The sequence below is a fragment of the Mandrillus leucophaeus genome, unplaced genomic scaffold, assembly GCF_000951045.1.
Source record: "Mandrillus leucophaeus isolate KB7577 unplaced genomic scaffold, Mleu.le_1.0 Scaffold1244, whole genome shotgun sequence".
Classification (NCBI taxonomy): Eukaryota; Metazoa; Chordata; class Mammalia; order Primates; family Cercopithecidae; genus Mandrillus; species Mandrillus leucophaeus.
The window spans coordinates 111,307-127,581 of NW_012100810.1; the positions used below are offsets into that span (position 1 = coordinate 111,307).

At 40.3% G+C, this 16,275-nt stretch overlaps 1 long non-coding RNA gene across 1 annotated transcript in view; it reads left to right on the forward strand.

Annotated features, from left to right (window-relative positions):
* Positions 1 to 367: 367 nt before the first annotated feature.
* The window catches only part of LOC105533339, a 31,871-nt gene continuing 15,963 nt past the window's right edge, over positions 368 to 16,275 (forward strand). Inside the window, exon 1 of the long non-coding RNA XR_001005105.1 lies at positions 368 to 529. This is a non-coding gene — a long non-coding RNA (uncharacterized LOC105533339). The remainder of the gene's footprint in view (positions 530 to 16,275) is intronic.

A 16,275-nucleotide genomic window follows, 5' to 3' on the forward strand; every position in this document is an offset into this window, starting at 1 on the left:
ATAAGGCAACAGATCATGTATTTTTGAGATACTTTGAGGGTGGAACTGTAAATTTTCAGACTTTTTTTTTTCACTCAGTTGGCTTTATACTCCTTCTCCCAAGGCGAGCGGCCCCACGAACTTTTCTTTGCCCCCAAAAGGAGGGCAGAGGGGCAGGATCAAAACCAGTCGCGCCAGCAAGACGTTAGAACCGCGCCGGGAACTGCCAGACCCAGTGGGCGAAGCAAGCAGCAAGGCGGGGCTCAAGGGGCTTCCTGGGCGCTGGGCTCGCCGCGCAAGCGCAGTAGCACGCCTCGCCGCCATGGCGTCTGCGCTGTCCAGTCATAAGCCGGTAGTGGCGGCGACTTCCCCTCAGGAAGCCGGGTCTCCGCCTCCTCCTCCCATCCCGCCTGCTCGGCGGCGGAGGCGGCGGCGGCGGCAGCGGTTGTTCCTGCCTCTCCGCCACCTCCACCGCGGCTTATCCCCTGGCTGGCGGCGTTGGCGGGGCGGGGGACAGTAGTTGTAGACGCCCGCCCCTGCCTCAGAGAAGGTGAGTTCCCGCCCCGGCGGCGGGGGCGGCCCGGTCTTCAGCCCCTCAACTCCTGCGCTCCAGGACAGGCCTCGCGCGCCCAGCCCGCCGGGCGCGCCCCGAGTGTGCGAAATGGCCGACTAGGGCGCGGCCCGAGTCCCGCGCACCCCTCACCGGCCGCCGCTCCCGGAAAGGGGCGCCAGGGCTTCCGAGTGAAGTGCGGAGGGAAGGGGCGCTCGGCTTGCGGAGGAAGCCGAGGTCGGAGTGGGAAACTAGGGGCGGCCAGGAGGAAATCTAGACTCGGAGCGTCAGGGAAAGGGAAGTGGGGTTGATGAGGAAACTCGAAAATTGAGGGGACAGGGATAAGTAGAAAAAAGCCCAAACGTGGAAGAGGGTAAGCTTCCGTTTGGTGAAGTTCAGCATCCTGGAAAGTAGAGACTTCGACTTAGGACACTTAGGGAGAGGTGGATTTAGGAATCGGGGAAAGCAGGAAGTAGCGGGGCCCTTGGGGGAAGAGAAGAGGGAATGAGGTTTAGCGGGGGATCACTGGCGAGTTTTCCTAAGCTTTTGAGGATATGGCCCTGTAAGACAAGCTTCTAAGATTTATAGGCCCGTCTTGATAGTGGTCTGGGGTTTTATGTGTGTGTGCTTTTAATCCTCTAATTTAGAGACGGAGGTCTCGCTGTGCCCAGGCTGGAGTGCAGTGGCGCGATCGTAGCTCGCTGCAGCCTCCAACTCCTGGGCTCAAGGGATCCTTCTGCCTCAGCCTCCGGAGTAGCTGGGACTATGGGCGCGACCTATCGCGCCCAGCTGAGTTTTAATATGTACCTACCAATGTCAGAGATACAGGAAGCTGGACATTAAAGCGCTGAAAAAGGATTTTATTCCGCAACTACTGACGGGGGAAAGGCTGAGCTCCATTCCTATTTTCACCGAGATGACTGCGAGTTTTAAAGGGAGAAGTAGGGAGTGGGAAGAGAGGGCTCAAGTAGAGTCAGGGAGGTGAAAAATTACAAAGGGCTGCTCACTGCATAAACGCAAGTAGGCCAGCTCTGTCTCCTATCTTGGAATGATCTAAGATAAAATAGGATCCTCCCACAGAGACCGGGAGTCAGGCCCAGTCCTTCCTGGTTACATTTCAGAGCATTGACTTCCAGGTCCTTAAGGAAGACACTCCTGAATTGTAAGAGGTACAAACACATCTCAAAGGAACGGAGGAGGATTCGTAGTTGTGAGCCCTTTTTAGTAAATGCTTTTTAAAAGGGAAGTCAGGGAGCTGTTATTAGGGTTGGTTAGAACAAACAGTAAAATTTTTTTGGCAGCCTGGCTTTTCCGACAGGAACTCAAAAGAGGGCTGGATTGCCCTCATGGATGTGGCCTTAGGCTTCTCGAGGCCATGTTAAATTTTGGTCAACTCTCCAAGGATGGGGAGAGTTTTTGCAGTTCTCCAACACATTGCCCCTAACACAAAAGGCTATTTCTTATCCATCTTAATCTGAGAGACGTTTGAGTTCTTACTATAATAGTTCTGTATGTCTACAAACAGCCTGCTGGTTGCAAACCATGAGATAAGGCTTAAAGCAGTTTTGGGAATTATTTTAGTTGATAGTGCTTGATCCCACTGCAGAAGACATAAGTGAAACATTTAGCCATGTTCAGTATCAATTTTTTTAGTATTTGCTGTGTTGCCTTATGTTGCTGTTTGTCTTCAGAGTGAAAGATGATGGGAGCCAGAATATTGTAGAACAATTTAGATTCCTTTTTCCGGGAGAGACACCTGTAAATATAACCCCATAGAAATACTGATTTCTTCTTTATCCTTTTTCATGATATATTTTGCGTGTTATCCCATAATATTTTACACAATTGACTTTGTGTCAATTGACTTTGGAGAACTAGCAGAGGAGTAAAATACTGCAAATTTCTTAAAACATTTTTGTAAGCACTTTTTCTGTTCACTAAAAATAGGGATTAGTCATTGCAACCAAATGTTGAGGCCATTAAGTTCTCTTAGTGAAGGCAGTTTTGGAAGACTAGATTTAGTGTCTTCAGTCAGCCTGGATTATTTTGCTTTTATAACAAATTTCCTGCCTCTCACTAATAAATAAGCCTGAGCAGTTTAAAGACTACAATTCAATTTGGCTCACATGGCCGGACCACAGGAAGATTTGGAAACAGCTTCTCATGGAAAAAGCTTTTTGCCAGACTCAGCATGTGTTTTTGTTTTTGATTTTGCAATTACTTCAAATATGTGCAAAAGACTTTAAAAGATGTCAGTTCACACAATACTAGCAGTAGCCTTTCTGTTCCACCTCAAGGTGGTGAAATGAGAATACTGGAATAGGAGTCTGACTAGTTACAGGTTCTAGTGCTAGTTTCTCCTACAGCTAAATGACCCTGAGTAAGTCCCACTTCCTGGATTTGAGTTTTGTCATCTGTGGGTGGGGGAATTGGACTAGCCCAGTGACTCTCATCTAGGGATGATCGTACACCACCCCCCCCCAGAAGACATCTGATAATGTGGAGACATTTTAGGTTGTCATCACTGAGCAGAGAGGGAGAAGAGCCAGTCATAATTCCAAAAGACACAATCCTGAATGTTGAAATCCTGAAAGATGAAAATCCCTAAAGTTTAAGTCCCCAAAATCACAATCACAAAAGGCCAAAATATTGAAAATAATACATCGGGGAAAAGTACTTTTTTTAGTTCTTTAAAATATGTTTGTTTACATTTTTAAAGAGGGATTTATTTAAGAAACAAAAACATGACAGAACACTTCATAGGTCATTTGACACAATAAAACGCAATGGTAACATTTTGCAAACAAGTATACTAACAGTCACATGCATATAACAGTTATGAGCAGATGAGCTGTATTCATAAAGAAGTAGATCAAAAAGGGAAATGTATAAAAGCATGTCACAATGGTTGGTAGTCATGTGCACCTAGCTTAATAACTGGTCATCTGAAATACTGTGACAAGTCTTTTGATGAGATAGGTCAAAACCTGTAGTGGGTCACTGTTCACTTACGCAGTTGCCCAAAGAGCTGAAACCTGAAGAAATTTTTATCTTTCACAAATGCAGATATGCAAAAGACATCTCTCATCTCTTCATTTGTTGAGGAAGTTTCAACGTTTTTAGGTACATGCACGGTGCTTACACACAAAGTCAGTGTTTTGATAATGTACTTTCATGAAGTCACATTTGCAAAAAATGCATAAGACAAATTAGAACTCTCTGCAGTTTACACTTCCAGTATTGGACATGATGCAAAGATGAAATACACAGCATGCTGAATTATTATTTTTTTAAGTCTGACAATTGAAGATACTGGAAAAAAAATGGCAAATGAGAAAATGTATTACAGGAATAGATTATGGGCAGTTGTACAGAAATAGTCCATGAAAGCTGGGCTAACATGATGCAACTATCTTGTGACTGGGATTTTGGTCTTTTGGGATTTCAACATTTGGGATTATCTTCTAAACCCACAAGGAACATGGTAAGCAAGAGTACAGGTGCTACCAGCATCTCCTTGGCATAGGCCAGAGATGTCACAAATATCCTAAAATGCACAAGACAGTTCCCACACACACAACAATGGATTATCCTACTCATGATACCAGTAGTGTCAAGGTTGAAGAACCCTGCACCAGCCAAACTCAGGTCTTTTACAGCTTTAAAATTGTGAATTGAATAAACACATCTGTGTTGGTATTCTTTCCAGAGCTTGACATGGCTGGTACTAAAATTGCAATTCATAAAGCATATGAAACTTTTGACCCATAAGGGCTGATACTCAAAAAGTAATCTCAGACGACATTCAGAGTAATCTCTGTTAAGGTTGAGACTATTCACTAGAATTTGAAAAAACAATATAATTGTTACCTAAAAAATTACCTATTGTCACTTTACTTCCGGTAAATATCCTTCATTAAAATTTCAGTTACTGCCACTTAACAATTGGCAAATATTTCATATGTCACACTATCTAAAACATGGCTAGGAGTCAATATATTTTTTATTTTAGGTATTTGAGTTTTAAATAATTGCCAAGATGGAAAAAAAGGTTGTTTGCACTTAGCTATAATTTTTTTAAGACTTTGTTAGCAGATTCCTCCAAAGGTATCAAAGAATTGTCATGTTTCCAGTTATTAAAATTCTACTCTCACTTTCAAAATTCTGATAGGACCACTAAAACTGATTTGAAGAGCATCTGCTAATCCATTTTCACCTATACCTATGGCACCCTTATAAGGAACTCCTCTGTATTGGTCTTGATAAAGAGCGAATATCAGTAAGGATTAAAAATTGGCAAAGGTTGGGCATGGTGGTTTACGACTGTGATCCCAACACTGAGAGGTCAAGGCCAGAGGATTGCTCGAGCCCAGGAGTTTGAAACCAGCTTGGGCAAAAGAGTGAGACCCTGTCTACAAAAAAAAAAAGTAAAAATTAGCCAGGCATGGCAGCGCATGCTTGTAGTCCCAGCTACTTGGGAGGCTGAGGTAGGAGGACTGCTTGAGCCCAGGAGGTTGAGGCTGCAGTGAGCTGTGATCACATCACTATACTTAAGCCCGGGTGACAGAGCAAGACCCTGTCTCAAAAAAAAAAAAAAAAACCACCACCAAGTAAGGAAGATATAGAAGGCATAAGGTTACAAATAGGAAATGGAAAATTTAATCACAAAAACCCAAAGAAGCACCATGTTTCCATAGCTAAAAGAAATACACAGACAATGTATTATTGTGGTGTCAAGATTTTCCAGGACACTTTGTAATTTATTTGGTGAAGTTTCTCAAATATTTTTGACAGTTAAAAAAAGTCACTAAATAATAATATTCCTGAGTAATCATAGTAAAAACTGCAACAAACAAAAATTCTTGGTTATCTACCTGTTTTTATTATTATTATTATTATTATTATTTTGAGATACAGTCTGTCATCCAGGCTAGAGTGCAGTGGTACAATCTCAGCTCACTGCAACCTCTCCCTCCCTGGTTCAAGTGATTCTTTTGCCTCAGCCTCCCAAGTAGCTGGGATTACAGGCATGCACCACCATGCCCAGCTAATTTTTGTGTTTGCTAGTAGAGACGGGGTTTCACCATGTCGGCTGGGCTGGTCTTGGACTCTTGACCTCAAGTGGTCCGCCTACTTCAGCCTCCCAAAGTGCTGGGATTATAGGTTTGAGCCACTGTGCCCAGCTCTACCTGTTTTTAAGAAAAAAAAAAAAACTGACTTGGTTTTGGAGTGAAGGACATTTCTGGCTACTTATTGAGTAATTAACTCATTTACATAGCAATTGCCTAAAAATATTTTCCTTTGTTTCCATGATATTAAGCAGAGACTCAACGACATAAAGAAAATCTAGCTAATAACCCTTAAGTTTATTCAGAAAGCATTTTTAAGCTCCTGTTATGTGCCAGATATTATACTTGGTACTAAGGGTATGCAGATGAATTAGGCCAGCCCTTTTAAAGGGTTCAATAGTAACATTTATTAATGAAATTAGAGAGAAAAATAAAGAGCAATTGGAGAAAATGCAGTTTTAAATATGGATTAGTCAGACTCCTAAGATACCAGGAGTAGTACATTGTTTTGCATAAATATGTGCTCTGCACATGACATGTTTGTTACAGGCACACCAGAGCACATTATGTTAATGTAAATCTGAAGTTGGCAGCTGGGAAGAATGATGAGAGAGTGTGCCTGGAGAAACATTAATGATTATTTGTTAGTTTCAGACTTGCTGCCTTTATTAGGTGTCAATAAGTGAAAATATTGACTTAGCATGTTAAAATGACTAAGAACTGCCCCTACTGTATTCACCACATATATGTTAGGACATAAGCGTTGATCTCATTTTTTGTTTTTGTTTTTCTTTTGAGACAGGATCTCGCTCCAATTGCCCAGGCTGGAGTGCAGAGGCACAATTTCATCTCACTGCAGCCTCAACTTCCCCAGGCTCAAGTGATTCTCCCACCTCAGCCTCCTAAGTAGGTGGGACTACGGGCGTGCGCCAGCATGCCCAGCTAGTTTTTTTGTATTTTTAGTAGAGATGGGGTTTCACCATGTTGCCTAGGCTGGTCTGGAACTCTGGACTCAAATGATCCACCTACTTCAGCTTCCCAAGGACATGAGCATTGATACGTTTCCCTCTTACAAACCTATTCACACTAACCCATTAGAAGGAATGGCACACATTTGATGGCCTTTGATGTAGGATATCTACGTTGGATCCAAATAAAACTAATTTCACAAGCGTGATCCCTGAGCTAGCTAGCTATAGAGTACTTATGATTATTGGCATTCAAAGACTTACTTTAAATAAAAACATTAATTTGATACTAAATATGTACTCCCAATTAATGATTTTGTTACTTCATTTGTATTTTGTCATTGGGAATATGCCATAATAAACCCTTAGTTATTTTTGTAATTGTTGTATTAATGTAAAGTAGCTAAAACATGGCAAACTGTACATCAGACTAGTCTCATTTCCTGAAAAAGCAAGATTAACAACTAGCATTACAGCAAAGAGTATTCATAATGTTGGCAGGTATTGGGCTGCATTGTTACCCCAATTAAGTTCTCTGAAAACACTATAAATAGGATTTGACTTCTGGGGGAAAAAAAAAGAATCAAACAACATGTTTTGGCAAAGATAACAGAATCAGTTGCCTAATATCCCAAAATTTAGTGCTGTGCTCTGCCTAGTCTTTACTAAGATTAGAATAGTATTAGATTACAGAACTCCCTAAGAGCAGGCATAAAACAAGGATGTCCATTCTCACCACTTCTATTCAGTATTGTACTAGAGCGCCTAGCCAGTACATTCAGGCAAGAAAAATAAAAGGTTTACAGATAGGCAATAAATAATACTGTCTTTATTTGCAGATTATATGATCATCTATGTAGAAAGCCCCATAGAATCTAGGAAAAGGCAATGAGAATAGTGAGTTCAGCAGGGGAGTAAAATACAAGTTCCGTATATATAATCAATAGTATTTCTAAATGCTAGCAAAAAGCTATTAGAAACAGATTTTTTAAAAATACTATTTACTGTTATATCAAAAAACAAAACTGCATTCATAGACCTTGTCATAAAACATAAGATACTTTTAGATAACTTTAATAAAATACATTGAGGCCGGGCTCAATACACCTGTAATCCCAGCACTTTGGGAGGCCAAGGCAGGTGGACCACTTGAGGTCAAGAGTTCAAGACTAGCCTGACCATCATGGTGAAACCCTGTCTCTACTAAAAATACAAAATTAGCCAGCCATGGTAGTGCACGCCTGTAATCCCAGCTACTCGGGAGGCTGAGGCAAGAGAATTACTTGAACCCAGGAGGTAGAGGTTGCAGTGAGCTGAGATCCCGCCACTGCACCCCAGCCTGGGTAACAAGAATGAAACTCCATCTCAAAAAAAAATAAAAATAAAAAAATTCACTGAAAATAACATTGCTGACAGAAAGAAGGTGCAAATAATGGAAAGATATAAAATGTCTCCTAATATATGTTAGTGAGTTGGATTGAAAAGTATAGAGCCATGGTGTATTTATTAGAGGGGAAGAAGAAGTAAGCTACTGATACCTAAAATATAACCAAATTAACATCCTAATTTTGCTCATAAAATTTTTTCCTCAAAGATTAAAGATATTTAATAACCATTAAAAAATCTATTATGCTGGCCAGACATGGTGGCTCACACCTGTAATCCCAGCACTTTGGGAGGCCAAGGCGGCAGATCATTTGAGCTTATGAGTTTGATACCAGCCTAGGCAACATGGTGAAACCCTGGCTCTACTAAAAATACAATTAGCCAGGCGTGGTGGTGTGTGCCTGTTGTCCCAGCTACTCGGGAGGCTGAAGTGGGACGATCACTTGAGCCTGGGAGGCAGAGGCTGCAGTGAGCTGAGATCACGCCACCACACTCTAGCCTGGGAGACAGTGAGACCCTGTCTCAAAAAAACACATACCTATTAAGCTGTTATGATTAAATGCCATATCACAGCAGATCATGCTGTGAGGCATGGAAATTTTTATTACATTTTTTGTTCAAACTCAATTGATTTATTTGTCAAACATGAGATGTCTGAAAAACATTTCATATGGTGCAAGAGTTAAATTAGGCAGGGCACAGTGGCTCATGCCTGTAATCCCAGCACTTGGGAGGCCAAGGCAGAAGGATCGCTTGAGCCCAGGAGTTTGAGACCAGCCTAGGCAAAATAGCAAGGCCTTGTCTCTTTAAATAAATAAATAATTCAACATCAAGTTGCGTTTTGTGAGAAAGATGTTTAAAAAGTTAAATTCAGGTTTTGCTATTTCTAAAAGGTAGGTAGAATGAAACAGATTGGTAAATCAAATTGAGAAAAGTAGAACAATTCCTTGTATTTAAGATATGAAGCTCTTCTTAGACAGTTTTGAATTATGAGTAATTCATATTATGTGTTTCATATTTAATACAGTAGTTGATGTGCAGTTTTTGTTACTTTAACTTTCACAGTGCTTTTACATATTTTTACTGAAATAAAGACCTGGCAGGGCATGGTGGCTCACACCCATAGTCCCACTGCTTTGGGAGGCTGAGGCAGGTGGATTCCTTCAGCCCAGAGGTTCGAGACCAATCTGGGCAATAAAGCAAGACCTCATGTCTGCCAAAAAAATACAAAAAATAAGTTGGGCGTGGTGGCAGATGCCTGTAGTCCCAGCTACTGGGGAGGCTGAGGCAGGAGGATCAATTGAGCCTGGGAGGTTGAGGCTGCTGTGAGTCGAGATTGTACCACTGCACTCCAACCTGGGTGACAGAATGAGACCATGTGTCAAAAAAAAAGTTGGTTCAAAATCAGAGCAATTAGAATAAGGATCATGTCCGTCCTTCAACTTCCATAAACACAGTCCCTCTAAAACATCAATTAACTTGAAATACAAAGAATTAGGTACTTCTTTCAGATACTTCTGCGCTGTTTATGGATAACCTTATTTGTCTTTCTGTAGTTACTAGATTAATTTATTGGGAGAACATCTCACTATGTCACTTAAATAGACAAAATCCTTAACAACAATACAAATACTTCATCCATACCACATTTACCTTGTTCCCTGCACTCTTCTAAGTGCTTTGCATGTATTAATTTCTATAAGGACCACGACAGCTTTTTGAGATATATGTTATATCCCTATTTTAGAGGTGAGGAACCTAAGGCAGAGAGGTTGAGAAGCTTGACCAGGGTTACATAACTTCATAAGTGGCAGAACTGACTCCAGTGTTCCTATATCTATTTGACTCAAAGGAGCAATGGAGCTAAGTAACAGTATGACAGGCATTAGTTCTTACTAGTGCCTGAGGTGACGTAGCCTTTGTCGGGTAGATGATCTTTCTGGAAACAAAGCCAACATTTCAAAATCATTTTAATGTATAATTATTTCTTATTCAAAAAAAAGTGTAAACTCCTTTAGTTATTTTATTGAGGTATATTTTACTTATAATAAACTCCACATATATAAAGTGTACAATTCAGGCCGGGCACGATGGCTCACGCCTGTAATCCTGGCACTTTGGGAAGCCGAGGTGGGTGGGTCACCTGAAGTCAGGAGTTTGAGACAGCCTGGCCAACATGGTGAAACCCTGTCTCTACTAAAAATACAAAAATTAGTCAGGTATGTGGTTCATGCCTGTAATCCCAGCTACTTGGGAGACTTAGGCACAAAAATTGAATCCAGGAGGCGGAGGTTGCAGTGAGCCAAGATTGCACCACTATACTCCAGCCTGAGGGACAGAGTGAGACACTGTCTCAAAAAAAAAAAAAAGTACAATTCAATGAATTTGTGACAGGTGTATGCTCCCATGAAACCACTATCATAAGCAAAATGCCAAACATTTCCATCAACTTCAAAAGTACTTATGCCCCTTTACAATCCATTCCCCCGTCTACTTCTATCCCTGGGCAACCATTGATCTGCTGCTATTACTAGAGATTAGTTTGCATTTCTAGAACATTTTATAAATAGAATCATATAGTAGATACTCTTTCATGTCTGTCTTTCACTCAGCATGATGGTTTTGAGATTCATCCATGTTGTATGTGTTGCTGTTTTGTTCCTTTTTATGTCTGAATAATTGTATTTTGCTTATCTGTTCAGCTGTGGATGGACATTAGAGTTGGTTCAGGTTTTGGCTGTTACAAATAAAGCTGCTGTGAACATTCATATACAAATCTGCATGGATATGTTTTCATGTCAGATACACAGGAGCAGAATGGCTAGGTCATATGGTAGCTATGTATTTAACTTTACAAAAAATTAAGCCAGGTGGCTGATAATTTTTTACGGTGGCTCACACCTGTAAACCCAGCACTTTGGGAGGCCAAGATGGCCGGATCGCTTGAGCCCAGGAGTTAAAGACCAGCCTGGGCAACGTGGCAAAACCTCATCTCTACAAAAAAAAAAAAAAAAAAAAATTATCCAGGCATGATGCCATGAACCCATAGTCCAGCTACTCAGGAGGTTGAGATGGAAGGATCACTTGAGCATAGGAGGCCAAGGCTGCAGTGAGCTATGATCATGCCACTGCACTCTAGCATGAGCAAGAGTGCTACTCCATCTCAAAAAAAAAAAAAAAAAAATTATCAAACTCCTTTGTAAAACGGTTGTACCATTTTACATTTTAGCCAGCAATGTATGGAAGTTCTAGTTATTTAACATCTTTAGCAACACTTGGTATTCTTAGTCCTTTAATTTTAATTGTTCTAGTGAGAGTGTGGTGGTATCTCATTATGGTTTTTTTTTTTTTTTTTTTAACTAGACAGTATGGCTCTTTTCAGTTTATTGCATGAAGAAGTTATGTTAGTCCAAGTTAAAAGCAGACCCTTCATTGTGGTTTAATTCATATTTACTTAGTCATTAGTATATATTCTTTTCTGAAGTATCTGTTCAGACCTTTTGCCCTTTTTAAATTGAGTTTGTCTTATAATTGAGTCATAAAAAGTCTTTATATCTTCCAGATATAAGTCCCTTGTCTGATATGTTAGTTGAGAATATCCTATACTCTGTGGCTTGATTTTATTTTATTTTTTTGTTTTGTTTTCTTTTGTGGAGACAGGGTCTTGGTACATTGCCCAGGCTGGTCTCAAACTCCTGGACTCAAGTGATCCCCCCAACGTTGTCCTCTAAAGTGCTGAGACTGCAGGCATTAGCCAGTGTGCCCAGCCGGTTTTCATTTTTTTAATGGAGAGATATGTAAAACCTGGAGATAAGAAAATGTTTCAGCTTTTTAAGGAGGAGAAATGGATTCCAGAATGTAGACTGAAAGGTTTTACATCAGTTAGAAAGGCAGCATGCCACAACAGTCAGTAACAGATTATGGAACCAGACTGCCTTGTCATTTACTAACTGCAACCATGGATATGTTTCTTAACCTTTCTGTGCCTCAGTTTCCTCTTCTATAAAATATACAAAGTAATTGTACTGAGCCCATAGAGTTCTTACGAGGATAAAATTAGTTGCCGTGAGGCCAGGCATGGTGGCTCACGCCTGTAATCCCAGTACTTTGGGAGACTGAGGCGGGTGGATCACCTGAGGTCGGGAGTTCGAGAGCAGCCTGACCAACATGGAGAAGCCCCATCTCTACTTAAATACAAAAAAAAAAATTATCCGGGCGTGCTGGCACATGCCTGTAATCCCAGCTATTTGGGAGGCTGAGGCAGGAGAATCGCTTGAACCCAGGAGGCAGAGGTTGCAGTGAGCCAAGATGGCACCATTGCACTCCAGTCTAGGCAACAAGAGGGAAACTTCGTCTCAAAAAAAAAAAAAAAAAAGTTACTATGTATAAGTGCTTAGAACAACACCTGATACATCATAAGGGCAATGCTGTAAAAGTGTTACAGAACAGATTATTAATAGGTGGCTTGTGAATGTGATACTTTGAAATAAACATTAAAAGGCAATATGGATTTATTGAAAACAAGTCATGCCATGCCTCGTTTCCTTTAAGAAAGATTACTGGTAAATCAAAAGAACGTTGCAGGACCGTATTTCTTTAGTGAGCATAATGAGATTCCCTGAGGTTTCTGAGATACAAGATTGTGCCAGGAAGATACTTGAAGTTTAATTGGCATAATTTATTCAGAGATTAAATAATGACTTTTTATATCAAATAGAAGTTTTAAGACTAGAGTTCAAGAAGTTCATGAGTTGTTAAAGTAAACCATGAAACTTGAAATACTTCTGCTGTGTGTGTGGTTGATCTCTTTAAGCTGTAATCCCTAGACCTCCTGACTACAAGAGTTTACTCCTATCTGCCTATAGATTGTTTTGGTCAAAATAATTGAGATTGAGAACCATTGCTGTAGAAAGGATGGTTACAATTTTAGAAGGGCATTTCCTATATCTTTCAAATATCAACAAAATGGAAAAATAAGACTTCAGTGTGGTACAAATAGATCAGACCCATAAGAAGGAGAGTAGTAGGGAGTAGAGTGGAGAAGCATAGTGTTCAAAGAGATGCTGAATTTGATTTTGAAATAAACTCAGATGATATCAAATTCTTAATATCTTTCTAATTAAACCCACAGATTGCTAATAAATAGATACATCCTAGATGCAAGAAGAGAGTAGATTCTTTGTAGCATGCCATAGGTATTATCTTGCCCTTGTCCTGCTTAGTTTTCACCAGTAATGTGAATGAAGTCATAGACTGAATGCATATAAGAAGTATGTGTGGGAGCCATAGCAAATACCAAGATTAAGATCATTTGAATTTTTAAAAATTCTCAGGTGGCTGCAGTGGCTCACAACTGTAATCTCAGCACTTGGGGAGACCAACGGACCAACGGAGGAGGATCGCTTGAGGCCAGGCGATCAAGACCAGCCTGGGCAACATAATGAGATTCCCATTTCTACAGAATATTATTTAAAATTAGCTGGGCATGCTAGCACATGCCTATAGTCCTAGCTATTCTGGTGGCTGAGGCGAGAGGATCACTTGAGCCCCGGAGTTAAGGCTGCAGTGAGCTATGCTTATGCCTCTGCACTCCAGCCTGGGGGACTCTGACTTTTTAAAGAAAGAAGGAGAAGCGGGGCAGGGGTGGGGAGAGAAAGAAAATAAACAAAGGAAAAGAAAGAAACCTCATTTAGGAATAGTGGTCTAGGTTGGGCGCGGTGGCTCACGCCTGTAATCCCAGGACTTTGAGATGCCAAGGCGGGTGGATCACGAGGTCAGGAGATCGAGACCATCCTGGCTAACACAGTGAAACCCTATCTCTACTAAAAATACAAAAAATTAGCCGGGCGTAGTGGCGGGCACCTGTAGTCCTAGCTACTCAGGAGGCTGAGGCAGGAGAATGGCGTGATCCTGCGAAGCAGAGCTTGCAGTGAGCCAAGATTGCACCACTGCACTCCAGCCTGGGAAACAAAGTGAGACTCTGTCTGCAAAAAAAAAAAAAAAGAATAATGGTCTAAACCCATAACAAGATGAAGTATTCCTGCATTTAGAAAAATAATTCAGTCAGCATCCCTATCACATGGGAGAAGATAGCCAATATCGGGGGAGAGAGGTGCTACCTCCAGGATTTTAACAATTGTAAAGGTCATTAGAAACCAGTAATATGATGACTATTTAAAAAATAACTAATGCTAAAATAAAATGGTAAGGATGAAAACAATGTCCAGGTTAGAAGAAGAGATAATTTCACTTTACTCCACAACAATCACCGTCTGTGTTCTTCAAACTATATAATGCTGCAACCTTTGTAATGAGTAAATATATAGTAATCACTATGCAAGTGAAAAGAGAGGTGATGTCAAAATTTTCTGAGGAAAGATTTCTACAAATGCCTAGAGTTCACTACCGACCTTTCTTTCCTCTAGTGGTTCCTGTTACCCATCACGTGTCCTGAAGTTTGATACGTACACAATTAGTTCAGGGGCCCAACCATTTTAATTTGTAAGGAATTTCAGGGTACATAAAACATCTGCAAGTTATTTAAACCCAACTTCACATAGAGGAATTAAACACATAGAAGAATGCAACAGGAAAGGAGAGATGTGAAAGATACTAGACATTTGATAGAATCTGGGTTTGTTCCAAATCAAATTCACTGCTTTTTGAATGCTTAATGCTTATTCGTTCCACTCCCTACTTCCCTCCTTCTGGGGGATAACATCAACAGTAACAACTCTTTTTCCTCTTCCTTACTTTCTCTGTCAAAGATAACTTTACCCAGGATCAAGGCCTTACTTAGAATTGTCTCTGCCCCCACTCTCTTTCTTCTCTCTGCTCTTCCCAGCTATCACAAATTCCTTTGATTCCAGCTTTAGAATATCTCTCATATTCTTCCCTTCCTTTCTGTTAGCTCTGCTACTCTTTTGGTGCAGCCCAATAATCTCTTGCCTGCAACAGCTTCCTAACAATATCCCCATGTTGAGTCTCTTTTTCTTCCCCTATTGACTGCAGAATTAAATCCAAATGTCCAAATAAGGCATATTATGATTTAGTGTCATTCCACCTTTAGCACTGTCTTTCACTACCTTTATGCATGTCTTGTTTTAGCTAAAGCAGAAGTGCCTTTTCTAATGCTCTTCTGTCCTCCGGAATACCCTTTCTTTACTTGTTTTTTTTTTTTTTTTTCCTAAATTTTACCCATCTCTTTAAGGGTTCATTCAAAATCCATTCTTCTCCACAAACCCCTCACCAAGAACACATTATACCTTCTTATGTCTTACAGCACTTTACACATTTTTGTCTTGCATCATAGTCCTTTGCCTATCAGTTTTTACAAAATTATGAAGTCCTCAATATTAACAATTGTCTTGTTCACTTACTCCCAATGTGTGGAACAGCTATGTGTATGTAAGGGAAAGGGTATGAGATAAACCAAGGTTTAATATCTGCCTTTATCAAATAGCACATGTGGCAACATATTTTAATTCCTTTAAATCCCAATATCCAGAGCTTTATGAGAAATTCTTGCAGTAGTAAAAAACTGAAATAATAATCTATTATTTGGCGTACAGTAGGCATTCGATAAGTAAGGTTCATCTCTTTTTTCCTGTGCTTTCCCACAGTACTCACCAGAGTACCTTGAAGACAAACTCAATAAATAGTGATAAAGTTTAGTAAAGTCCAAAAGCATGGAGAACTTGAACTAAATAATGTTATAGGAATTGAAAAATGAAAGAACAGCTTTGAAAATATTATAAAGCTAGAACAGACATGACTCAGGAGAAAAATGGCTGAGATTTTGAGCTTCAGAATATTTTGCTATTTAACAGATAAAAAATGAGAGCATAGTTGGCAAAGGAGTTAAAGGTAACCCCAAGTTTCTTACCTCAGCTTACAACATTGCCTTTTAGAAATGCCTGGTTGGTATTAAGGGTTGAACCAGGAAGGAAATTACTGTTCTATTTTCAGATATCTTGAGCTTCTAAATAACTACTCAGTAAACTTTCCATGTATACTGATTTGGTCATCACCGAAAGACAGTATTTACCTGTTCTTATTAAAGATTTATTTTTGTGGAGCTGGAGGTCTCAATGTGTTGCCTAGGCTGGTCTCAAACTCCTGGCCTCAAGCAATCCTCCCAACTCAGCCTCCCAAAGTGTTGGTACTACAGGTACGAAGCACTACGCCAAACCAAGATTTTTAATGGAAAAGTCACCATCACATCACCATGTCAGTTTTTGTACATTAATTCTGAATCAAAGGAAGTTCTGAAAACCTTTGTATTAACCTGTTTACCTTGCTGACCTTAGAGTCAAATGTAAGT